We start from the raw sequence: 27,478 nt of genomic DNA, 5'->3' as shown, positions 1-27,478 counted from the left end.
AGTGATTTCGCCATGATTCGATTCATTTTCATAGTGCACTTCCAAGCTCGCGTCTCCGTCTGCAGCCGGCTCGACTGGTTGAGGCTCTCCGAATTCCGGTTCCGGTCCTGCCTCGGGTTCCGCTTCAGGCTCATTGTTCGGTACTTGATACAGGAATTTTTTTTCTCCAGACTTACTACAACGTCGTCAAAATTTGGTTCTGCAACTTCCGGCTCTTGATAAAGGTTTTCATTGGGTTTTCATCAAATTTTGAGTCTCTGCTGATAGTGATCGTACAATTCATCCGGTTTAGAAAGCGGTATGCTTTGCAACCATCCGCGTATCCAACGAACGTCAGCTTCTCTGCCTTCTTGTCAAGCTTTCTTCTTCTCTGCCTTGGAACGTGCACGAAAGCTGTTGACCCAAATAACCACATATGCGAGTAGGATGGCTTCTTTCCATAGTAGACTTCATAGGGAGTTTTGCTTGACGATGTTGGTAAGCGATGTTGAATGTAATTTGCTGTTGCTAGGGCTTCTCCCCAAAACTTTTTCTCCAGCTTCGACTCGGCCAACACCTAATCATTTCCACCAAATATCGATTCTTCCTCTCCGCTACACAATTTTGTTGAGGGCTGTAGGGAGCGGTGTGCTGCATCCGGATCCCATTATCTGCACAAAATTGCTTCAGCATTCCATTGTTGAATTTGCATGGTTTTTGGTTTTCTTTCAAACTGATTCTCAATCAAATGGACGTAATGTTGAATCTTAATGAAAACTTCTGATTTGCATCTCATCAAATATACTTCAGTATAGCGAGAATAGTCGTCGACGATCACCAAACAAAATCGGTTTCACTTGGCGTGCACTCTTCAAATGGTCCACACAAATCCATGTGAATCAGGTCACCCACGGCTACGGTTCGACTTTCCGACTCTTTCAGGAATGAAGCACGGCTCTGCTTTCCCTCGCAACACGTATCACAAATGGTCCGAACACTACAGACAGCTCTGCATCGTAATTTCGGTTCCCATTCCCTCTCGCACAATCCGCATAATCGCATCCGCATTCCGGTGTCCCGACCGGCGATGCCACATTGTTGCATTGTTGGGAATGGACAGCTATGGTCACCAAAGCTCTCTCTGGTCCTGCTTTCAAATGATACAAACCTCCTTTGCGCTCTCCAATCAGGTATACGGCATCGTCCTTCATTATCTTGTACATTGTTTTGTTGAACACAACTTCGAATCCTTCATCGGTTATCTTGCTAACACTCAACAAACTTCCGGCAAGTGCTGGAACGTGGTAGACATCGGACAGCTTCACCTTGACTCCTTTACCTTCTTCGTTAACGCCTCGAAATACACCGGCACCAACCCCCCGACTCCGATCACCTTGTTTCCGTCCCCCAGACTGATACTTGTTTTTCGCGATACATCCAAACTATTCAGCATGCGTACATCGTTCGTCATATGGGAAGTTGCTCCAGAGTCCAACAGCCACAAAGCGTCACCAGCCGCCAAGCACATCTCGACATCATTGTTCGTTGCTAGCATCACTTTTTGCTCTCTGGGTTTCTGCTGCTTTCTCTTGTCACTCACGAGCTTCTTGCCATCCCGACGAAAATGACCAGTTTCTTCACAGTAATGGCAGGCTAGCTTCTGTTTCAAGAATGGTTTTCGTGATTCATCTCCACCAGTGCGTAGCACCTTCTCAATGGATTGATTTTCTTCACGCCGCTTCCATTCATCAAGGTGTTTGCCTGTAACATATTCCAGGGTTAAATCCGTTTCTGGTCGACTCTCCAACGCCGTAATGAGACTTCCGTACGACTCCAGTAAGCTTGACAGGATCATTAGTGGTCATTTTCAGCGTTCTTTCAGCTCTTCTCCCATAGCGATCAGTCGGTAACGTAATTTCGTTCAAATGTTCAGACATGCTTCCTCCTTCCAACAGCCTCTGAAAACACAGCTTCCGGAGAACATGGACCTTGCGCGCCAATGATGACCGTTCGTGATAAGTCCGTAACGCGTCCCACATCTCCTTGCTTGACGCAGCTCGAATAACAGGGGAAAGTTTTCCATCTTCGACTGAGAGTCCTATCAGTGAGCGCGCCTTTGCATCTTTCGTGATCCAATCGGCCGACGGATTTTCCGGCTTCTGTTCAGTGACGACATTCAACAAGTCTTCTTGAATCAGCACAAGCTCCATTCGAAATCTCCACACAGCGTAGTTGGCATCACTTAGCTTCTTGAAGGACGTCTTGATATCACCCATCGCACTCGAATTTCTCCTTGAATTTCTCGGAATTGATGGAACGGTTCTACAATTCGGATAGCGTTCTCCTCTTCAACGAATTCTGATCGTGCTGAGAAGCGCGGGTTCGATTCCAGCCACAGCTGTCAGAAAAGTTTTCGTCTGTGCCACTGGGCGTTGCATGCTAGTCCGTTGTCTTTTCCCGAGCTTTTTTCTTGGTCATTGAATAGGAGTTTATACTCGCAAACTAACATAAACTGGGATTACTTTCTTTCTTGTAGTGACTCTGATACGTTGATTGATATCTAAAATGAATACTTCCAATTCTTACACGATGCGTTTTTTCCATTAAAGTTCTATAAGTATAGAAAAAATCCATGGTACAATGCTGAAATAGAAAAGGCCATTATTGAAAGAGATTTAGCCTATAGAAATTGGAAAACTAGACGTTTACAAGCCGACAATCTTTTGTTCAAGAATCTTAGGAACAGAGTGACTACGTTAATTAGGAATGCTAAAAAGAACTACGATAATCTTCGGATAAATATCAATGTCCCTAGCAAGAAACTTTGGAAGAACATTAAAAATATAGGAGTAGCTAATAAAAAACAATTTTCTGTGGACTGCGAATCAACCGCTGATGAAATTAACGACTTCTTTTCGGAAAACTACTCTTCAGACGTAAATGCACGTACCAACACAATATACGGTGATTTTAGCTTTCGCTGTGTAGAAGAATTTGAAATTGTAAATGCACTGTTTTCTGTTAAATCGAATGCTAGTGGCCTTGACAACCTACCCATAGACTTTTTCAAAAACATGCTTCCATTAGCTCTTCCATTATACAAACATTTATTCAATACGATTCTCACAACATCCAAATTCCCACAAGCATGGAAATATGTTAAAGTCATTCCAATAAAAAAGAAATCTCGCTTAAATACTGTATCGAATCTAAGACCTATTACCCTCTTAAGTTCATTATCTAAGGCATTTGAAAAAATAGTATCTTCTCAAATATCCGATCATGTTAGCCGAAACAATTGTTTAAGCCCGTGTCAGTCAGGCTTTCGGAAAAACCACAGTACTGAGACAGCACTGATGAAGGTACACGACGACATTGCATCAGCAATTGATAAAAAAGGGGTAGCAGTTCTTCTGCTTATAGATTTTGCCAAAGCGTTTGATCGAGTTTCGCACAGAAAATTGTTGAACAAGCTAGGACTTATTTTCGGTTTCTCACGGTCAGCTGTAAATCTGATAGAAACTTATCTCGCAGACCGATACCAAGCAGTTTTTCATAATGGACTTTTCTCTTCCTTCCGGTCAATCGATTCAGGCGTCCCGCAAGGATCTATCATCGGACCTCTACTTTTTTCGCTTTTTATTAACGATCTCCCATCGGCAGTGAAATTCTGTACAGTGCATATGTTTGCTGATGACGTACAAATTTATTTTTGTACCGATTTGAGCATAAGCATGACAGAAATTTCGAGGCTAATCAACTATGATCTACAGCAGATTTTTCAGTGGTCTCAAGTTAATTTACTTCCTATAAATATGGCCAAAACTAAGGCGGTACTGATAAATCGACAACGACAAAATTTTGAAACACCGGAACTCTTATGAATAACGAACGAATCTTTTTTGTGGAACAAGTTAACAATCTAGGTGTCATATTCAATGCCAAATTAGATTGGGAACCTCAAATAAATGCTCAAGTAGGAAAAATCTATGGTATCTTAAAACAACTTTCGCTCACGACTAAGCATCTTAACTGCCAAACCAAAATCAAATTGTTCAAATCGCTTATTTATCCACACCTTATTTATTGCGACTTTGTTTTTCTGAACGCCTCTGTCAATAGTGTGAATAAGCTACGAGTTGCCTTAAATTCCTGTATCAGATATATTTTCAACGTCTCAAGATATGGAAGAGTCACTCACTTTCAAAATCAGCTTATTTGTTGTCCTTTTGACCAGTTTTTCAAATTTAGATCCTGCTGTCATATTTTTAAAATACTTTCATCTGGAAACCCTAGCTATCTGTTTTCAAAGCTGAATCTATGCAGAAACACCAGAACAAGAAGCCTTCTTGTTCCTATCAATCAATCTGCTTATTATAACCGGTCGCTGTTTGTTAGGGGTATAGTTAGTTGGAATTCCCTGCCATCAAATCTGAAATCTGCTAATAATTTTTCGAGCTTTAAACGGGATCTACTCTTGGAGTTGAATAACACGCACTAAACTGAAATGAACACAGCAATTAGATAATAGTTAAATGAATCAATTAGTTGACAAGCTCTAACATGCACATCCTGCTGATACCTACAAATTGTAACATTAAAAAAGATTGTAAATCTTACGTTACATGAATAAAGCAAAATAAATAAATAAATAAAATAAAACTATGCTCGCCGATCCTTCGCTGTCTCGATGGCTACCTTGATCGCATAAGGGTAACTCTCGCTGAGACCGTCCCACTATTTACACCATGTCTTCAAAAATGTTTAAGGTGGGGATTTTCTGAAAGTCCCCCCCCCCCCCAAAGTAAGAAAAATGCATTTGGTTTATCAATTTGATGGGCCCCCCGTTAGTTAGAGCCACAACCATTTTTGCGGACCCCTCGATTTTGATCAATTGTTGGCTCATTTAAACCGTTATAACTCAAAAGTTTCTCCAAAAACCACCTCATAACAAAATGTTGTTGAAAAGAGGAACGATAGGGCTACTATTTACGGTTATAAAAAGTTGGGTCGGCCATATTGATTTTGGCCGCCATCTTGGATTTGTATACCAAAACTGTTTTTTCACCATGTTGGCAACCACCGATTTTCAAAATTTTTGCGTCAATCGAAAGCAGGGACATTTTTACACAACTTATCAAAAATTTAGTGATGTATCTTTTTCCTATCAAAAGTTATCTGCACTTTTGTAAATCATGACACTTTAGCGCACTGGGCCAGGTGCCGGTTGTTTACATAAATGCAGCGTTATTTCACACTGTTTATGAACAATTATTTGAAATCTGAACCCACTAATGAAAAGCTGAAGGTTTAAGCTTTTCAAAACACCAAACAACTTTAAAAAGCAATGTCCGCATCATTGAGAAACAGTCAAAACGGGAACGAACCTCCAATTTTCCCTAATTTGGCTGCAGGTGCCGTTGTGTATACAAGCAGGCGCCAACTTTGATGCTGTTGGGTGACGTTGCCGGTGCGCAAGGAAATGTATGAAGAAAACGTGTCATGATAACAAAAGTGCAGATAAGTTTTGACATGAAAAAGATACATCTCTAAATTTTTGATATGTTGTGTAAAAATGTCCCCGCTTTCGATTGACGCAAAGATTTTGAAAATCGGTGGTTGCCAACATGGTGAAAAAACAGTTTTGGTATAAAAATTCAAGATGGCGGCCAAAATCAATATGGCCGACCCATGTTTTTATAACCGTAAATTGTAGCTCTATCGTTCCTCTTTTCAACAACATTTTGTTATGAGGTGGTTTTTGGAGAAACTTTTGAGTTATAACGGGTTGAATGAACCAACAATTGATCAAAATCGAGGGGTCCGCAAAAATGGTTGTGGCTCTAACTAACGGGGGGCAGAGATGGCATAGATACACTGATAAACAGCTCTGCGTACACATCTTCAATAAAATGAGCGCCGCTCTCTTTTGCTACGAATGTGGACCGGCAACAAACACACATCGCTCAGCTGCAAAACTTTGCGTGAGAGTGCGAATGTGTAAGTTGCCACACCAGCTGCGCGAGACGTCGCAGAGCTCAAACTTATTTTGCGTGAGCTTTGCTCATTTCTAGGAATGTGCTACACATCTGCGCTGACTGAGCTGCAAGTTGTAGGTTCTCGGCAGTACATAGTAGCGCAGCGCTGTGATGTGAGCTGTGTGTTGGGCTGTACTTTCTCTTGCTTTCCTACGCTCACCGTCGTGCGCGATGCGACAACGATGCCAAGCGCGTGCAGTCGGACCACGCAGAAGATAATTCTTTACACACACTCTTTCTCATCATGCAGGCTGTGTGTAATGTGTATTTTTTTATCTTCTCACTTAGCGCTCTGAGGTGTATGCCATCTCTGACGGGGGGTCCATCAAATTGATTAACAAAATGCATTTTTCTTACTTTTTTGAGGAGGACTTTCAGAGAATCTCCACCTTAAACATTTTTAAAGACATGGTGTAAATAGTGGGACGGTCTCAGCGAGAGTTACCCATAAGCAACTTCCTTCAACTTCTTCATACTTTCCTTACGCCGTTTTTTCTTTTTCCGATGCTGATCCTGTCTCACAAATACTTGTCTGTTTTGCTGTTCTGCTTCTTCCGTGTCGATTGAGTGATCGAGGTACTCTTCGTCCAGGACTTTGCCCCGTCTTCCGACACACAAAGCATGTGTCTTTGAGTGATAATAAAAACTTTAGCACTCCGACCCACGACTTCAATTGGGTTTTTAAATTTTGAAAAATATATTGATTTTTCGATTTTATACGAAAGAGCACCTTTTTCTGAGCCACTATGATTTTTTTCAGATTTTTGGAACCTTATCTTGGTACCTAAAGTCAATTTCAAAGAAATTTTTTGAAATCACCTTTTGACAGCTGGGCAACTGTTTGACAGCTCCGCCCAGTACAAACTGCGACGAGGGGTGATTCGACAAATCGCTCCCATAAAAACTTCAAATTGATATTTAAATAGGTTCCCGGTCTCCAAAGTTCATGGAAATTTGCATTTCGGCTCAGTTCATGTTAACTCCTCTCACTCCTGTACACAAATGATCGAGGCCCAAATCCGTGGAAAATTTTTCCCGCACCACACGATCCACCTTTCCATATTCTCCTAGAACCGACAACAGCTTATCATCTGGCGACAGTTCTGGCGGCAAATCAAATACACGGATGTACTGCATATTGGTACCCGCCTCTGCCATGCATACCTCAACCTATTTCCCACTTGTGTAAACGAAATGCTGTGGTTTCGCATTCTTCCGCAATGAGTTCATCATGGAATGAAAACTTCATGAACACGGATCGTTCATTGGTAGTTTTGTAAGCTGATTTCATCGATATTACATCCGTCTCTAATTACTTGATGAAGCCGGCAATTTCGAGCCACCGACAAAGTATCTCTAAACGGCATTCCGATAACAAAGAAATCCCGCACAACAAAGTGCACATTTGCCTCCGCCTATACTTAACGACGGCGCGATCGAACTGATCTTGAATTCCTTCAGCGGGCCCAAAACCTCTTGGATGGTAAATGGCCGTAGATCGGTTTTCTACTCTTCAAAGAAAAAAAAAAACAACTAGACTTGACAAGAGACAAACTAGGAATCTAGGAACTTCTCGTTGAATCCAGACCTCGCGGTTTATCGTATTCTAGAGAATTGAGCTTGAGCTTGCTGAGCTTGATTGACCGCCCGTGGATGCTACTCCAGTGTCGCCACTCACACAAGGAACCCATGAGATATCTGCCAGACATCTTCAGCGTGTGAGTGTTGGTGATCTTCTATTTTTAGGCGATAATGGCGCCTGCCACGCCAGGTTGCAGGTCAATGTGGGGAAGGGGAAGAAAATGATTATTGCATTCATTTGTATCCACATCAGACCGAATATACCTCTGCGTCTGCACACATTTATGCGGATGTCGGAGTATTGGTAAAGTATGGTTGGCAATGGGTTCACACATTGGTGCGTGGATGCTAGGCGTAAGGTGATAGATCAGTGTATTTAATACTCTGAAGAAATAGCGACACAGTTCGCTTCATTGCATAACTTGTAGGCGTTATATGATAGATTGACGCTGTGCTAGGAAAGTTGGAAGGAAGGGAAACGGCTTTTTCAACCCGTTTCTGTTCTAGCGATTGCTATGAATTTATGAATATACATTAGAGTGGGTAATCGTTTATATGGAAAAGTGAAAAATTCAATGGTATCCCATCAGATCAAAGCTTTTTTGATACCATTTCAGGATCCAAATAAGTGTGCAAAATTTGTGCACGATCGGTTATGTCTACGTTTTGCGCATCGCGATTGAAGTTTGTATGGGGTTTTACATGGGAAAACACACTTTTTTGCATTTCTCTCATAACAAGCTCGAATTTGTCTAAAACCGTGTAACCGTTAAAGTGAAAACATAGCCTAGGGTGTCCTGAAAAACTTTGTCGAAGACCGCGAAGTGATCTGATGCTTATGAAAAAAGTTATAGCGTTGGCATTGCTTGGTGAAACATCATGATTTTGTTGCTATTGTTATTCCTTTACATGTTAAAACATAAACACATGCATGCGGTTCGTTGGTTATAACTATATTCACAAGCATCGGATCGCTTTGCGGTCTTCAACAAAGTTCTTCAGAACATCCTAGGCTATCAATTTACAGTATCGGTTAAAAAGTTTCAGACAAACTTTTTTAACTTATGGCTAAAATGCAAAAAAGTTGGTTTTCTCATACAAAATCCCATACAAATTTCAATTGCAATGCGCAAAGTGTAGACGCAACCGATCGTGCTCAAATTTTGCACAGATACTCAGGACCCAAAACGGAACCAAAAAAGCTTTGATCTGAGAAAACGCTTCCGATGACCCACACTAATATACATGCATTAGAAAGAAAAGATAAAGAGATAGAAAGATACAAAGTAGAAGGAAAGGGACGGGCCAAGGATTGAACCCAGGACTATCTGCATATGGTTTATCGTATTCTTGAGAATTGGCGATTAAAAGTAGAGATTATGTCGTGAAATTTTGGAAGTCCCTATCTGCTTAATTATCATTTTTTTTGTCAACATCCCGGAAAATTGATGTTTTCTATCCTTCTAAGGATTATCTGGAACGACTCAATCACTAAAATACGAAATGGGATTTCACAAAACATAACTTCTCTTTAGGAGATTAATTATAGTCACTAAGTTTTCAAATTTAGAAAACTTTAATGATATTTTATTTTTAACGTTGAACAATTCGTCATTGAAATCATCATCATCATCAAACATTTGAAAGCAGTTTTTTCGTTCAAAACAAAAGTCTTTGCTATGAAAATATATTCACTGTACTCCACATGAAAAATAGAATGCAGTGAATATATTTTCATGGTCGATGTTTTGATTTACAGCGAGAAAACTGCTTTTTGTTTTCCGAAAAATGATGACGGATGCTTGAGCCTTAAACGAAAGAGTACCTTTTTCTGAACCACTATGATATTTTTTTCAGATTTTCAGAATTTTATTTTCATACCTAAATCCATTTCAAAGAGATTTTTTCAAACCACCGTTTGACAGCTGGGCAACTGTTTGACAGCTCCGCCCAGTACAAAATCCGATTAGGGGTGATTCATTAAATACAAACTTTAAATCGATTTTTAAATAGGTTCTCGGGCACCTAAATTCATGAAAATTTGAATTAAGTTTTTACAGGTTTATTAAATGTTCGAAAAATATACCCTAAGACTGATCAAAACGTGTGTCTGTACCCTACAAGTTTTTGTCATTTTTTGTGTTGAGAACCAAAACTTTTTCAACTCCAATTTTTTGGCACACCCTATTGAACACTCAGCCGCCGATGGATTCCAACACCAAACTCTGAATCCATTTGCACAATTTCGTGAAACCTTCCTAGATTTACCTGAAAACGCCTGCACGTTTGATTCCACGCACAATATCCTTGCTATTCGCGAATCTTCGCAATTATTTCTCGAACTGGCAAACACACACCTTCTGTTTATTCCCCAATCAGCACTGATATCGATCACTTTCGATGACGACCATTCCCCGCACCAAGTCGCGAGTGGGCCCAAAGGTAGAATTTAATTCGCCGCTACGCACAAATTATCGCACTTTCCAAAGCCGCACCAAAACTTCCCACAAAGAACACTTTCCAAGGCGTCTGATCAACACTTTTTCGCACCGATTCGTAAGATTTTCCGCGAAATAACGCCGAAAATTAGAACGAATGAAAATTCTTCTGGCTGGTTGCTGCTGCTGCTGCTACTTCGTTTTTTTTACGCTTTTCTCCTTTTGTTGCGTCAGCTGTCAAAACTTGGAACACGGGGAAACGAAATAACTCAAAATTGAGTCATTTTCATCCATCTTGACAGCTAAGTAAAACCAGTCAAATTTGAGTTATTCGCAAAGTACTCAAATTTGAGTTGTTTCACTAAAAGGCCGTTTTGGATGAAATTGACTTTTTTGAGAACAGTGCGTTTTGGCTCAAATTAACCCAAAATCTAGTCTCACAAAAAAGATTTTTTTTTTGGAAATTTAATTCAGAATACAATGTAAAGTGATGTTTGGAAGTTATTGAGGTGGAATTAACTTTATTGCAGTTTCATAAAAAATACATCATAAAGAGCACATAAAAAATAAATTCAATAAATAATATTGCTCGAGGCACCGTTAGCCGGAACTTGTGCTCTTCCCACGGTAGTCACGTTGCGTCGCCCTATCTGGCTCCACCTCCAGCTCTGGTTCCGCCCTGCGATTGTTTTGCTGCCAAATTAAAAGAAACTAATAAGATTGCGTTCTTACTTTTATTTTATAAAAACTTACCGGCGATTTTGTTCTGAAACTAATCTCTTCCATTTTCGAACCGGCTCAACTTTATGTTCGATTTGTCCTCGGGTGCCTTCGGGATCTGCGGTAGCGCGTCGATGTATAGATGGGTTTAGCGAAGAAGCACTGAAAAATCGAAAAATAGTTGAAGAAAATGTTAAAATGTTTAATTAATTTGCTAACTTACCGTAATTCACAACGAAATCTGTCGAACTCTGAAACAAACATGGCGCACAATAAATTTTCATCCAAAATGAAGTGCGACCGCAGCACTTCATTTTGGGTACTTCCTCAGCTAGGGAAAAACAAAACAAATAACAACTCTCAATTCACCCAAAAGCAAGTCTTTGTTGATAACGCCAAGTTTAAGTAAAAAGTACCTCGCGATCAGTTCGGTTTGTACCCAAAAAGCAAGTGTTGTCACAATACTTAATTTTAAGTACTTTTTATCTCCGTTTTGAGTTATTTCGATTCCCCGTGAAGAGGACGGCGTGTTGCGAAAATAAATCTTTTGGAGCTCCGACGAGTCCGCGAAACGACTGCTTGTGGTGACGGAAATTTAGTCCGATAATGCGAAGAAAAGTTGAGGAACAAAATTTATTGTTTTTTATGTTTAAATGTTTAAATGATTATGTTTAAATCTGGAGCTCGATTTGAATAGGTCGTATGTACATTTGTCGATATAAAATTCGATCAGTTTATTTTAGTTATTGTAGCAATAGGGAAGATATTTAGGAAATTTTTAATGATGGAACGGAAAGCCTGTTTTGTGATGATTCTGCTGTATGTATGTACATATCAACTTTGTTCAATTTCAACGGTTTTTGCTATAATAAGCGAATCCAATTGATCGAATTTTTAATCGAAAAAAGCTCATACGACCTTTTCAAATCGAGCTCCAAAAATGTTTAAATGTTTAAATGTTGAAATGTTGAAATGTTTAAATTAAAGTGACCAGATGATCAGAGCTCGAACGCGGGACATTAATTTTGAAAGATGCATAGTAACGTGAAATCATGATCTTTTTTTTTGGTGACGAATACGTAACAATTTTTTTTGTTCTTAGAATACGAAGCACTCATTTCTTCTACCAAGCATATCTTTCTGCGTTGTGAGCTTCGCCGAAGTGGGACAAACTCATAAACATTTTTTCTACAGTCTTCAAAAGCAACTTGATAATTAAATCTAGCTGTCAAAAATGGTTTTAATATTTCAACTCTCAATTGCTTTCAAAATTGAAATTAAGGTGCTTCGTACATAACTGAAACAAAAATCGTTTATTACAGCATTTTTGGCTGACAAGCATGACGTGAACTCTACAATTTTTTGAGGTTATTATTACCCTCAAATTGCCTGAAAATGTTAACCAATCTAGCTTCTGCTTGTCCAATTTTGTCATTTGCCTACTATTTCCTTAAGTAGCTCGAATGCTTCTCTGTCAACATTGATTAACTTATTGGATGAATTTAATTTACGAGCGTACTCGTTTGAACTGCCTGCCAGTCAATGAAGGTTTTGAGATTCACCCATTTGAAGAAATAAAAATAACAGTGTCAAAATAAATTTCCAATAAAAGTTTACTATACTGGGCTTGGAAAGATTTTAACTTCGGGCAACGAATTCCCTCCAGATTTTTCATCTGACTGTGCGCAGTGCTCACTTACATATGTAGTTTTCTGCCCTGAAGTTTGAACTTGAGACAGTTGTCTACTACTTTTGTAATTGTACTCTTGTAACTATCTATTTTCTCCACCGAACTGTAAAATTATGCTGTCTGACTGTGCATAAAAATCAACCAAATAGTCGATTTTTTTTCTTTTAAAATAAAAAAAATATGCTGGGACTTTTTTATCGCTCGATAAAAAAAGCTTTCAATAGATCAAACTTTACTATAACCCACAATCTTCATGTACTTTCTCACCAAAATCTTTCAGTTTTTGAACTCTGATGTTGAAAGTTCCGTTAACCTTCTTCGTGCATTAGCTTGCGCGCACCTCGCTGACCTAGTGCACGTTTAGGGGTCATAATGACCCTAACACACGAAGAGGGTTAATATGTTTGATGTGATTCGTGTTTTGTACAAAACCGGTTAGACTATTTTGGCTTTGAGGTTAGTACAATATTTTGAATGCTTGTTGATTTTTTTTTTTCAAACGCGGGTCATTTTTACGATTTGAGACGAACGCGGGACATAATTTGTCGCGGGACATTTGGTCAAAATGCGGGACTGTCCCGCGAAACGCGGGACGACTGGTCACTTTAGTTTAAATGTTGAAATGTTTAAATGTTTAAATGTTTAAATGTTTAAATGTTTAAATGTTTAAATGTTTAAATGTTTAAATGTTTAAATGTTTAAATGTTTAAATGTTCAAATGTTTAAATGTTTAGATGTTTAAATGTTTAAATGTTTAAATGTTTAAATGTTTAAATGTTTAAATGTTTAAATGTTTAAATGTTTAAATGTTTAAATGTATAAATGTTTAAATGTTTGAATGTTTAAATGTTTAAATGTTTAAATGTTTAAAGGTTTAAATGTTTAAATGTTTAAATGTTTAAAGGTTTAAATGTTTAAATGTTTAAATGTTTAAATTTCTCTATTTATTTTTCAGAAAATTCGCCTGAAGGAATCAGGAATTGCTCCAAGGATAATTCAAAAAAATCCTCCGGGAAGTTCTGAAGGTATTCCTCCCTCGATTCCTCCAGGAATACCTGCAGGGATCCGTCCAGGAATTCTTTTAGAAATTTCTCCAGGAATTCTTACAGGCATGTCTTCAGAAATTTCACCAGGTATTCTTCCAGGTAGAGGTGTGCGCCGCCGCCGTCGATTATTTTTCGGCGCGCCGCCGCTTACGCTGCCGAACTCCAATTTTCTACGCCGATTTCAAAAACGCATTGATAAATTAAATTATTTCTTGATTTATTTCATAACAATATTTCAAGCAATGGAGTTATATCTTATATGCATACATAGCATTTGTAAGGTTGTTTTCAACGGTGGTCCATTTTTTTGACCCAAATTTATAACAGTTCTAAAAAATTGAAAGAGTTTGTCCTTCGAATTGAAACGAGTTTACAAAGATACCGGGGGTTCCTGAAGATAACTGACGGCTGAACAAAGAATCGAGCTAGGGATTCCGAAGATTGAAGAAAATGCTGGTAATTCTGAAAAAAAAAAAATATGTTGTCGTGTTCATCTCCAGAAGAGATGAAATTTCTCCAGCAACTCTTTTGAGGATTCTTCCAGCAGTTTAGCCAAGCATGCCGCTAAGAGTTCCTCCGGGAACTCTAGAAGGTCCTTCGGAAAATCCGAGGGTTTCCTCCGAGACATCATCTAGGAGTTTCACTGAGACTTTTTGTAGTACTTCGTCTAGAAACTCCTCTAAGAGTTAATCCGGGTATTCTTTTAGGAGATCCTCCAGGAATTCATCTAGAAGTCTAAAAGTTTTCCCTTGAAATTCCTTTAGGAAATCATCCGGCAATTCCTCTAGGACAGAGGGACGAATGACCACTAGGTTAAAGTCCCTCTTCAAAACCAAATACACACAATTCCTCTAGGAGCATCTTCGGGAATTCCTCCACGAGTTCTTCAACGAGTTCATCCGGGAATTCCTTAACGAATTTCTACGGGAATTCCTTTAAGAGTTCATAGAAATTGTACTGGAAATACCAGAAGTTTTCTCCGATAACTCCTCTAGGAGATTATCTTGTAATTGCTCTAGGAGATTATCTTGTAATTCCTCTAGGAGTACTTCCGGGAATTCTTTTGGGAGTTCTTCCGGCAAGTTCTGTAGCAGTTTCTCCTGGAATTCTTCCAGGAGTTTCTTTAAGAGTTCACCCGGGAATTCTTCCAGAAGTTTCTCCGAACATTCCTCTAGAAGTTCCTGTGGGAATTTCTCGAGGGTTTCCTCTAGGAATTCTTCCGGGAATTCCTTCCCTTCCGAGTTTCTTCGGGGATTTCTCATCCATTTTTTCCGAGTTACAGAGTTTCACCGTGACATTCTCTAAAAGTTCTTTCGTCTAGAAGTGCTTCCGGGAGTTCGAATATCTTCGGAAACACCTTTACAAGTTCCCCAGGCAATTTCACTACGAGTTGCTGTATAAGTTTTTCATAGAAATTGCACTGGGTATGCCAGGAGATTCCCTCAAGAAGTCCTTTAAGAATTTCCCCGAACGTTCCTCTAGGAGTTCTCCCAGGAATTTCTCTAGAAGAATCTGAGTTAATCCGGGAATTTCTCTACGAGTTCTTCCGGGAATTTCTTCACGAATTTTTTAGGAATTTCTTTAGGAGTTCCATCGGGAGTTGCTCTAGAAATCCGGCTGGGAATTCCTCAAGAAATTCTTCCGGGAAATCCATTAAGATTTCATCCGAGAACTCATCTTTGAATACCTCTGGTAATTTCTCTACGAGTTCCTCCTTGAATTCCTTTTCGAATTTCTTCGGCAATTTTTCTACAAGTTCCTCCGAAAATTCTTCAGGCAGTTACTTTACTAGTTGCTCTAAAATATTTCTGGAAATTGCACAAGGAATGCCCAGAATTTCTTCCGAGAATTCTTCCATGAGTTCCACCGGTAATTCCCCTAAGAATTCCTCCGGAAATTCCTTTAAGAGTTCCTCCGGCAATTTCTCTAAGAGTTCTTCTTAGATTTGTGTGGAGCGGACCTGGTGTGGTGGTTAGAACACTTGACTGTCACGCCGAGGACCTGGGATCGAATCCCACTCCCGACATATTCACAAAAATGTGGGTTCTTCCTTCGGAAGGGAAGTAAAACGTGGGTTCCGAGATGAACTAGCCTAGGGTTAAAAATCTCGTTAATACAGACAAAAAAAAACATGTCATTGCATCTTCAAAATGATGAGTTACTAAAAAATGAAACACTGATATTGATTACCCGAATTGACAAAAATTTAAAAATTATGACCACGCCGTTTCACGCCGCCGCCACCGCCGCCGCCACCGCCGCCGCCGAAAATTCATTCGGCGTCACGCTGACCACACTGCCGCCGCCGGCCAAAAAAGTGCAAAACGCCGCCGCCGACAGATTTCAAATCGGTGCACATGAGTTCCTCCTTCAGAGATTCCATAAGTAATTACTCTAGGGAATCTTCTAGGGATGTCTATAGGCATTTATCCAGGAATTATTTCATGGATTCCTCGAGGAATCCTTCCAGAGATTTACTCTGTGATCTGCCAGGAATACCTCCAGGAATTTGTCCAGAAATTTCTCTAGGGATTCTTCCAAGCATTGCTTCAGACATTCCTCCGAAGATTTCTCCAGGTATTACCACATGGATTCCTCCAGGGCATTCTTAAGTGATGTCTAAAAGAGCTCCCCCAGGAATACCTCCCAGAACTAATTGAAGAATTCCTCCAGGGTTTCCACCAGAGATTTTTCCAGAAATTTATTCAGGAATTCCTCCAGGCTTTCCACCAGGAATTCCTTTAGGAATTCCTCCAGGAATTCTTCAAGGAATTTCTCTAGGGATTCATCCAGGAAGAATACCTCAAAGCATTCCCCAAGATTTCATTCAGGGATTCCCCCATAGCCTCCTTCAGAAATTACAACAAGAATTTCTTTAAAAATTCCTACAGCAATCTTTAAAGCAATTTCTTCAGTAACTCTTTCAGGAATATCTTCAAGCATTCCTTCAGGATTCCTCTAGGAATGCACCCAGAAACTCCTCCAAGAATTTCTCCAAGAACTCCTCCGGGAATTCCTACAAGAATTCTTTCAAGAATTCCTCCAGGCACCATACTGAATTCCTGAAGAAATTCCTTCATCGATTTCTACAGGAATTTCCCCAGGAAATCCTCCAGGGATGCCTTCAAAAATTCAGTCAGGAATTCCTCCAAGAGTTCCCCAACAAACTCTTCCTGGGATTCTTTCAGAAATTGTCCAAGAATTCCTTCTGCGATTTCTTCAGTACTTGTTCCAAGGATTCCTCCAGAAATTCCTGCAGGAACCCAAGAAACATTGCAGTATAAGTGTGGAACAAACCCCTTTTGAGCAAAAATCAGCTTAAAAAAATGTTATTCAACTACTTCTGTTTCTTGGGAATACCTCCAAAAAACCCTCCAGCGATTCCTCTGGGAATTTCTGCAGGGAACCCTCCAAGAATTTATCCAGAGATTCCTCCAGGATTTCTTACAGGTATGTCTTTCGGAATTTCTCTAATGTGATGAACTAGGGTATCGGGATGCTTCGTTGGCATAGTCCCCTCGTTCGGCCTATCTCAACGTAAACCAAAAACTCAAACAAACACGCATAACTGGATATCGGAAAAGCTATGCGCCAAACAACTGTAATATTTCGTTTCAATTTTAGCACTTTGGAGCATCAAAATTGAATGAATATGTCACTTTGCTTAGCTTTTGAAACGCCATGTTTCTTCGGCTTAGTGGGTAGACTATACACATGATCATAAATGGCATGATTCTGGAACATTTCGAATTGATTTTTCAATATCTGAACATTTGATGCGACGGTCAAAGACGCTATTTTGAACTTGTATACATATTTGTTTTCAACGAATAATAACTATTTTACAAGTTGAATGTGGGCCGAATATTGAGGACATATTTTTCACTATGTACCCAAATCTTGGCCCATCAGTAAAGTGACGTCAACAACACCGATAAAGTGACGTTAACAACATTGCTTGCGTAAGAACCAGAAAGAACGAACAGGAAGAAAGATTATATGTGCGGTGACTGTAATAGTAGTTTAAGCAACAAGGTGCAGAATGAAGATTTTTACAGCACGAGTCGTACATTTATCCAACGAGGCTTGCCGAGTTGCATAATTACGACGAGTGCTGTAAAAATCGAGTTCTGCACCGAGTTGCGTACAACGTTTTTTTGCAATTTAATAAATTACCGCTTGTGGTTAGTTTTAACAAAACCTTCCCATCAAATTGCACAGTGATTTTCATAGCCTTGTTTAAGAAAATCTGATTATAGCAGGTAATACTGTGTAGTTGTCACAATTTTCAAAACTGCGCCCAGAAAGCATCAAGAAGTTGATGAAACCTGAAAACAGTGCTGTAATGGTTCATTACGCAACGCAAATCTGTGCTGTAATGAACCATTACAGCACTGTTTATTTGGTGCGGGAAATTAGGCCTTTTCCTGTCAGATTTGCGTGAGGTAAAACAGCCTATTACGATGAGAAATTGCAAAAAAATATAACACAATAATAGGGTTGTGTTGTTTTCGTTACTAAATTAAGAAAGAACTTTAGTATAAGTTGTTTAATCATAGTTTTTTTTTGAAAATTTGGCTCCGAAAATGGTTCTAGTGCATGGAAAGCAATAGGCCAACATTGTATCCACTAATAGGCCAATAGACCAACGTTGCATACCATCGCATTGAATCTTTTCAACTTAATTATATTAGAGTGTGTAATAGGGTCAACATATTATTTCTAGTGCTATTAATTCATGAGTTATGGTCAAAATTGTCAAGGCGGTTTGCAAATTAGGCCAAGGAATGGTACATATACCCTACTGTTGGGTGGTAGGGTTTGGTTGATTTTGTGAAGAATTTATTGAGTAATTACAAAATACCTGATGGAAAAAGTTACATTAGAATGTGTTTATAACTGGATTATTTTGGTCCTTACTGTAGTCTTACTACCGCTCAACAGAAGTTTTTAACACTTGGTGTTGATAACACCCGATTACGGTCCACTATTCGCAGTTTTTACTGTATGATCTATTAATGAGTGCGGTAAAGCTAAATCTGATGCGGCTGAACATGAAAATAGGACCTCTTACCCTAAACTGCTTTAATCGTATTCAGATGGAACTCAATAGCCCACTACTGATTATATATATATCATGGAATTCATGCTGTAGGTTAATGAACGATCAATTAGTTAATGGAAAGTATTTCATTCATAGTCTTACCATTCAGGTTCAAATTAACAGATAAAGGTCTAATTCAACGGCATATGCCTTCTAATTATCGTGTCCAGCTAATCCAAGGGACACTTTTTTCAACTATGCTGTAACATATGGCGTATGATTAGGACAATATTTAAACATTATTGCATTAATTTTTCCATTACCTGGACTACATTAACAACACTAGATAAGTGCAAAAATATTCAAGCTATCGTAGTCCAAATTCATTTAAGATCTTCAACTTAAATTCATAGGTTTTTATCACAAGCTGACACAGTCATTACCGAGCGAACGTAATTTCTTCGATCTATTGTCATTTAGACACATTGTAGGTACGGTGTGTACTTCTCTGCTTGCGATCGATCCTCTCCGTAGGTACTGGGTGTGGCAAATCATCCGTAGGTGGAGTGGGGCATATGGTGTCTGACGGGCGCTGATGTAGCGTACTCAACACTCCCCCCCCCGAATGCGGTCATTGAAGTCTGCATTGATTCTAACGCCTACGTCAAGCACGGCGAGCTTCACTGCGGGTCGTTCATAAATTCCTTGCGAAGTCTGAACGGTGGCACTCCTTACTTGATTATCTGGTCCTTGTTTGACGACAATAACGCGGCCTTTCGGCCAGGTATTCCGTGGAAGTTTTGGGTCTACGATGACAACCAGATCGTTGACTCTAATCGGTTCCACATCTGTGAACTATTTCGTGCGTCGGGTAATATACGGCAAGTAATCTCGTAGCCATTGCCTCCAAAACTGGTTGGCCAGGCTCTGCGAAACTTTCCAAGAATTTTTCAACAATTCTGAACTGTCGCTGAAAGGCACCCACGGTCGCAAACCATTGCTGGAACCCAGTAAAAAATGGTTTGGGGTTAATACTGGCGACTGGTCGTCGTCCAACCGTAGATTGGTCATCGGGTGTGAATTGATCACATTCTCGACCTCCGTCAACATGTTTTCCAGAACCTCGTGTGACATCGTCCTGCTCGGTTTTAGTTTAGCAAGGTTCTGCTTCACGATACGCACGAGGCGCTCCCATGCGCCGCCCATATGCGGCGAAGCCGGTGGGATGAATTTCCAGGACGTATGAGAAGTTATAAACTCAGTTTCGAACCTCACTCGGTCCAGATTCTCCATAGCTTCCTCTAATTCTTTGCTAGCGCCTTGAATCACTATAAATAACTGCCGGAACACCTCTCCTGGCCATGACGTTCCTGAGGGCCATTATACATGAATCGGTAGTCATAGAGTGAACCATTTGCAAGTGAACGGCTCGAGTGGTGAGGCAGGTGGCCAGAAGCACCCATCGCTTTTCTAGACGACGTCCCAGAATGATCACATAGGGACCAAAGTAGTCCACTCCCATGTACGTGAACGGACGAGCGTAAACAGCTAATCGAGGTAAGGGTAAGTCCCCCATGGCTGGCGGTTCTGGCCGCGCAGAGTCGTTCTTGCACTGCTGGCAGTCTCGCCGGACCTTGTTATATGTAGCCTTCAGTTGGGGAATATTAAACTTTTGTCGCAGTTCGTTGATGGTGACATTATGGTTTTGGTGATGGTATTTCCTGTGATAATGGGACACAACTAGACTAGTGACGTGATGAGCCTTCGGAAGGATAATGGGGTTGACAGTCTCCTGATTGATGAACCGACACTCTCCGGTTCTACCACGTACGCGTAGCAGATCATCTTTATCGAGGAACGGACAAAGGTTGTGTATTGAGCTGCTCTTTGGAATGACAAGCTTGGAGTTTTCTGACATTCTCCTGTCTAACAAAACTGCTACTTCATCGGCGAAGACACTCCGTTGAGCAAGTCGATAGAAATAGTTTTCAGCTTCAGCCAGCTCCGATGACGTCAAAGGCCCAAAGCTCCTCTCTTGTTCGGAAATCCTTGTATTTTTGACAAAACGGAACACGTAGGCCATACGGCGTAGCAGTTCGGTCCATTTGGAGAATCTATGAGGATCGATGATTGCTTCAGATGACACAAGATGCACAAGCAGATGAGGACGTAATTCTTCTACAGTTGTTCCAGAAGTTTGATGCTTGACGGGCCATTCTGCTTCCGGTTTGCTTAAAAAATCCGGCCAGTTCAGCCACCGGCTGGATCCACTCATGTCTGGAACTCGTTTCCATTTGGTTCCTTCATCTGCGACGTTTTGTTTCGTTTGTATCCATTGCCACTCTCTAACATCAGATGTTTCCAATATTTCGCTTACACGAAACGCGACGAATTGGCTGTATCGCCGATGGTCAGATTGAATCCAACTGATAACGTCCGTTGAATCAGTCCAAAAGAAACGCCGGTTTACCTTGATAGTGAGAGATTGCTGTATGGTGTTCGCTAATCTTACTCCGATGACGCTGGCCTGAAGCTCTGAGCGTGGGATCGATAGGAACTTGATCGGTGCAACACGAGTTTTCGATCCCACTAACGCTGTTTCGATTGTTTGTCTCTCCTGAAATCGAAGATAAGCCACTGCTGCAAATCCCGTCTCGCTAGCGTCAACAAAAACGTGCAACTGTACTTCATTTGAGCTTTCGATCGAGGTAGTGGTCCTGAAGCATCGCGGTATTTCTACCTTCGCCACCTCTGGAAGAACGTTGAGCCACTCCATCCACATTACGAACTGCTTTTCTTCGACTAACTCATCCCACCCGACAGAAGTACGCCAGATTTCTTGCAGTACTCCTTTCAGGTACATCAAAAAATGACCGATAAGCCCCAAGGGGTCAAAGATCATCATCAGGGTTCGTAGAACTTCGCGTTTCGTGGGCCTTCGTTGTCCAGACATCAGTTCCGGGTCATACCGTGGTGAAATCTTGAAGAAGAAACAATCGGTGGCCGTATTCCACCACATGCCCAATACTTTTTCGGTTATCACACCATCTTCCAGGTTAAGGCTTTTCTCCTTCGTTAGTGGCTCTTCTAGCGCTTGCAAAACTTGCGGACAATTTGAGATCCAGTTTCTCATCTCGAAGCCGGCTTCAGCATGGATCTTCTTGACGTTTCTTGCCACGTCAATCGCTTCTTGTTCAGTTTCAGTACTCATAAGCATATCGTCAACGTAATGTTGGTCAACGATAGCATGGACAGCCGCAGGATGCTCCTTGGCGAACCGCTGAGCGTTGGTGTTTTTCACATATTGCGCAATGGTTGGGGCACATGACACTCCAAATGACAACACCAACATCGTGTACACACTAGGGTTTTCATCGTCTTCGCTGTCTTTCCAGAAAAAGCACAATCGAACATCCTGTTTCAATAGAATCTGCAGATACATCTCCCGAATGTCCCCGCAAACAGCAATTCGGAATTATCGAAACTGTACGAGAACGGTGAGGAGGGACGTCAAGAGGTCCGGACCCTTGAGTAACAGCGAGTTGAGAGAAACGCCGTACGCAGCGGCAGCTGCATCCCACACCAGTCTTACCTTCCCCGGTTTATTGGGATTCGTTACCGGAAAAACAGGCAAATACCACTCCAAAGCCTTCCGTGTATTTAGTTCTGCCTCCGTTAACTTGCGCACGTATCCCTTATTCACATAATCAGTCATTTTCAATTGTATTGTTTCCGAAAACGTTTTGTCGCGTTTCATTCGTCGATCCAAGCACTGCCATCTTCTGAAAGCCATCCCTGTGCTGTTTGGAAAGCGAACATCATCGTACTTCCAGAGCAACCCCGATTCATACCGGTCTTCCTTCCTGTTAGTTTGCTTTTCCAGAATCTCCATTGCTCGATCGTCCTCCGTAGACCGTAGGATCTTGCTGGGCTTCGCGATCCCGAGGCTGTCCAAAGCGAAGTATTCCTTCATGGCAGTGTGAAGATCGTCGTCCGAGACTCTGTTGCATTCGCATACTTCAATAGCATGCACGTTCACGTAGCTGATGTCTTGCTGTGTTTGCGAACAACTTCCATAGACGATCCATCCTAACCGAGTCTTGACCGCTATCGGTTCACGGGGCTTTCCTTCCCGTCCTTGCATTGCATGTCCCAATGTAGCATTGTCCAGGCCAATCAGGATTCGGGGACACACATTCGTGTATGATTCGATCGGCAATCCTTTCAAGTGCTTGAAACGTTGCAGCAGTTCGTCGAGCACTAAGGTCTGAGGTCGCAGTTGCAGATTTTGTATCGTGTGGACTTTGGTCATCCTATATGGCTGATCCGGTTTTCCCGTCGATGGTATTCCCACATCAACAATTTGCGATTCAGCTTCCACTCTCTTGGTTCCTCCCGTCCACTTCAAGCACAACGATGTTCGAGGTCCTTTTACTCCTAGTTCCTCTGTTAAACTGTCCTCCAGTAGCGATAGTTCTGAGCCATCGTCAATGAACGCGTATGTCTGAATAACATTCGATGGACCATGCAGCTGCACCGGAACAATACGGAATAAAACTTCACTGGTTTGAACCTGATGAACGTTGCAGCTTCCGGTGGTACTCGGCGATGCTCGGTCTGATTGCACCTTTTCTGTATCTTGCAACTTATTATGCAGTAGCGGATGATGCAAAAACGTACAGCCGTTGACTTCGCAAGGTTTTTGTTGCCTACAGGATCCATTGTGCCTTCGTAAGCATTTACGGCACAGTTTTGCGTCGCGAACAACGGCCCACTTCGCATCCAGGCTCAATTCTCCAAATCGTTTGCATTTGACGATTGACGGGCATCTACCTTTGCACACGAAGCAATCCTGTACAGTTACTGAAGATGGTCCTTGTATTGTGGGTTCGCTTCGCATTTCTCCTGAGTGTTCAGTTTCAGCATGAATATTCACAAATCCATCTTTCGTCCCACGGCTTCTGCTTCCGCCAACCGAAGTCTGCATTACCGCGCTAGCATCCTCAGCAATCGAATACAGCCATCCACTGAAATCCAATAGATTGGGTGATGGGATATTTCTGGAATGCTTCGCCCAATCCAACTTCAGTCCAGGAGGTAGACGATCCACCAGTTCAAATTTCAAGGAGGCGTTATATACGAAATCCTCGATTCCGCATGCTTCAATTGTGGCCACTAGATTTTCGACTGTTAGTGCGAAGTTTACCACTGTATCGAGCCGCTCGACTTGCGGTGACGGCAATGACCGGACTTTCCGGATTGCCGATTGCACGATGGCTTCCGGTCTCCCATACAACATCTTCAAGGTGGAAATTACACTGTTAACGTTGGAAGGATGTAGCAGTCGGCATCGCACTGCTTCAAGAGCTTTTCCCCTCAGGCATTTTCGGAGTCTAAGCATATTCTCCTCATTGGAAAACCCACACATCTGCGTAGAGGAGTTATACATGGAGAAAAATAACGGTCAATCCTCTGGATTTCCATAGAACTCCGGTAATTCTTTGGATACGGCTTGGCGGGCTGCCAACTGACTTCGGTTGAGTATGCAAACGTTGTCTTCCACGTCTCGAAGATTGGATTCCTGGTGTCTGGGTGCTGGGTCTAATTGAGGCACTTGATAGCCCCCAGTGGCTGGCTGAAACTGTTCTATTGGGGCCGATGGGTGTCCTCGTCGCGTGTATTGAACTACAGGAACTGGACCTGCACGTTGAGTTGTAGACTGATTATCAAGGGGCTGACGAAACTGGACTGCTTACCAGGTTGACGGTACCGGTGAAGGAATTCTACGTTCGATGATGGATGACGAAACGTAGTTTGCGGTATCTCGTCGAAGGTTGGTAAAACATACTTTGCGATACGGGAACCGATTCTCGGAGTAAATCGTTGTTTCGTCTCTGCTGACGAGGTGTCGATCGCTGATTGGGATTGAACGATTGAACTGTGGTAGCGTCGAACGTGGATCGACGAATTCTGCATACACAGGTCGTTCATTCAGACCAGGTCGTTGATCTTGTACTTCGGGTCCGTCTCCTACGACTAAACCGGAATCCTCACCACATTTGCTGGTGTTTACCAACCATCCTTGGATCTTGGACATTTCCATCGATCTTACATCCTCTTCGCTAACCACAGTTTCGCAGTCATCCTCCTCTTCGTCTAGTATTCTGTATTTTTCTTCCAAAAACCGTTGCTCCAATTGCTACTGCTCTTCCAGCATCTGTAGCCGTAAGGCGACTTTTCGTTGATTGCTGCGATTGCTGCTTGCCTTACCGATAGACTTCCGCGAGTTCTCCGGCCTTAGGGGTGGGTCTACAGGAACAGTTTTCAGTAGATCGGTACTACGCTGCTCGATCTCGGGAATACCACACGCTGGACAAACCCAACTTTGATCCGCAATTCCTCCAGTTACTTCCACACATGAGAAGTGATACCACAAATCACAAGTATCGCACTGTACCATACTGCTCGTATCTCGTTCATTACACATTTCACAGTGACTGAACCGTGTTATTCGAACGCGAAGATTAGGATTACCGCGCGCGACGGGTTTTCTGTATATATCCGTATTTACAGACCGGACTGGATTATTCGTAACAGTATAACTAGCTCCTTCCTTACGCTTGGTCCCTAACTGTTGGCCCTTCGTAATATGATTATCATCATCTGTTACCTGGGGAGGAGGAGGGGAAGACACTCCTGTTACCACTGCTGTGTTGCCCTGGGCACTCGCCACCGACCGCGCCGGCTCATTCGCTTCGCGTCCTGCGTTGTTCACGATAGCCAGGTTGCTGAATTCGGTGACCACAGCGTCGTTGGATAAAGAAATCCCATGGTCCTCGGGTGCGCTACGACTGGCGCCAGCTGAGAAGAGGCGATTCACTGCTCCTACATCGGAGCTTAATCCGGATCCATTCGGAGAGGCCTTTCTCGACATACCGTACAGTATTTTGTAAGGTGTTGGGCGGTAGGGTTTGGTTGATTTTGTGAAGAATTTATTGAGTAATTACAAAATACCTGATGGAAAAAGTTACATTAGAATGTGTTTATAACTGGATTATTTTGGTCCTTACTGTAGTCATACTACCGCTCAACAGAAGTTGTTAACACTTGGTGTTGATAACACCCGATTACGGTCCACTATTCGCAGTTTTTACTGTATGATCTATTAATGAGTGCGGTAAAGCTAAATCTGATGCGGCTGAACATGAAAATAGGACCTCTTACCCTGAACTGCTTTAATCGAATTCAGACGGAACTCAATAGCCTACTACTGATGATATATATATCATGGAATTCATGCTGTAGGTTTATGAACGATCAATTAGTTAATGGAAAGTATTTCATTCATAGTCTTACCATTCAGGTTCAAATTAACAGATAAAGGTCTAATTCAACGGCATATGCCTTCTAATTATCGTGTCCAGCTAATCCAAGGGACACTTTTTTCAACTATGCTGTAACATATGGCGTATGATTAGGACAATATTTACACATTATTGCATTAATTTTTCCATTACCTGGACTACATTAACAACACTAGATAAGTGCAAAAATATTCAAGCTATCGTAGTCCAAATTCATTTAAGATCTTCAACTTAAATTCATAGGTTTTTATCACAAGCTGACACAGTCATTACCGAGCGAACGTAATTTCTTCGATCTATTGTCATTTAGACACATTGTAGGTACGGTGTGTACTTCTCTGCTTGCGATCGATCCTCTCCGTAGGTACTGGGTGTGGCAAATCATCCGTAGGTGGAGAGGGGCATATGGTGTCTGACGGGCGCTGATGTAGCGTACCCAACACCTACCATAATGTTTCAATTCTCGAAATAAAAAAAAGAATTTCTTCAGTAATTGCTAATATACGACGTTCAGACTGGAATGGAAGCACCTAAGAATACTAGCGCCACGCAGTGAGTGATTCTCGAACTAAATTGTTTACTAAGTGAAAGCTCTTAGTCTTCTGAGCAACTTTGCCGAAGACAGTATCCTTCTAGGTGGTCTAGAACGCGAGATATACGACATTCAGACTGAACTGGAAGCTTATAGGAACACTAGCGCCACGCAGTGAGTGATTCTCGAACTAAATTGTTCCCTATGTGAAAGCTCTTAGTCTTCTGAGCAACTTTGCTGAAGATAGTATCTTTCTAGGTGGTCCAGAACGCGAGATATACGACGTTCAGACTGAACTGGAAGCTTATAGGAACACTAGCGCCACGCAGTGAGTGATTCTCGAACTAAATTGTTTTCTATGTGAAAGCTCTTAGTCTTCTGAGCAACTTTGCCGAAGACAGTATCCTTCTAGGTGGCCTAATACGCGAGATATACGACATTCAGACTGAACTGGAAGCTTATAGGAACACTAGCGCCACGCAGTGAGTGATTCTCGAACTAAATTGTTTCCTATGTGAAAGCTCTTAGTCTTCTGAGTAACTTTGCCGAAGACAGTATCCTTCTAGGTGGTCCAGAACGCGAGATATATGACGTTCAGACTGAACTGGAAGCTTATAGGAACACTAGCGCCACGCAGTGAGTGATTCTCGAACTAAATTGTTTTCTATGTGAAAGCTCTTCGTCTTCTGAGCAACTTTGCCGGAGACAGTATCCTTCTAGGTGGTCCAGAATGCGAGATATTCCACAACTACTGGCAAAATGTAGTGCTATCCCACATGTCCGACATGTTGCCCTGTGTAGCAGATTCCCGGTGGCCAATGTTCCCGGAACCACTATTTCAACATATCAACAAATTCTTGATGAAATTATCTATCAAATAAGACTTTGGTCATTTGAATTGGTGAAAAAATCATCATTATATAAGAGTTTGATTTTCTGGGTCATAATGACCCTCAATTCGTAACTTTTTTTGTGGCGCCATTTTGGTTTCACCTTAAGAAATTAATAAAAAAAGACTCGTTTCTGCAAAATATTAAAAGTCAAGA

The 27,478-nt window shown here is 41.4% G+C and overlaps 1 protein-coding gene and 1 long non-coding RNA gene across 9 annotated transcripts in view; both read right to left on the bottom strand.

The window, feature by feature from the left end:
• LOC109403226 (large proline-rich protein bag6) overlaps positions 1-10,246 on the bottom strand; it is a 38,540-nt gene extending 28,294 nt beyond the window's left edge. For 7 of the 8 annotated variants that reach the window (XM_062853078.1, XM_062853082.1, XM_062853083.1 and 4 more), the window contains exon 1: positions 9,867-10,246. The gene's annotated coding sequence lies outside the window, so the exon portion shown is untranslated. The remainder of the gene's footprint in view (positions 1-9,866) is intronic. The other variant, XM_062853079.1, reaches the window with a different exon arrangement.
• Positions 10,247-10,292: 46 nt separating this feature from the next.
• On the bottom strand, positions 10,293-11,270 carry LOC109405131 (uncharacterized). The gene is made up of 3 exons (XR_009997933.1): positions 10,980-11,270; positions 10,790-10,918; positions 10,293-10,729 (listed from the first exon to the last, which is right to left on the bottom strand). It is a non-coding gene; the product is annotated as an uncharacterized LOC109405131 (long non-coding RNA).
• Positions 11,271-27,478: the final 16,208 nt, after the last annotated feature.

This window comes from Aedes albopictus, chromosome 2, assembly GCF_035046485.1.
Source record: "Aedes albopictus strain Foshan chromosome 2, AalbF5, whole genome shotgun sequence".
In the NCBI taxonomy this organism is placed as follows: Eukaryota; Metazoa; Arthropoda; class Insecta; order Diptera; family Culicidae; genus Aedes; species Aedes albopictus.
The sequence above is the reverse complement of the archived record's forward strand: the minus strand, read 5'-3'. Positions and strand labels throughout refer to the sequence as shown.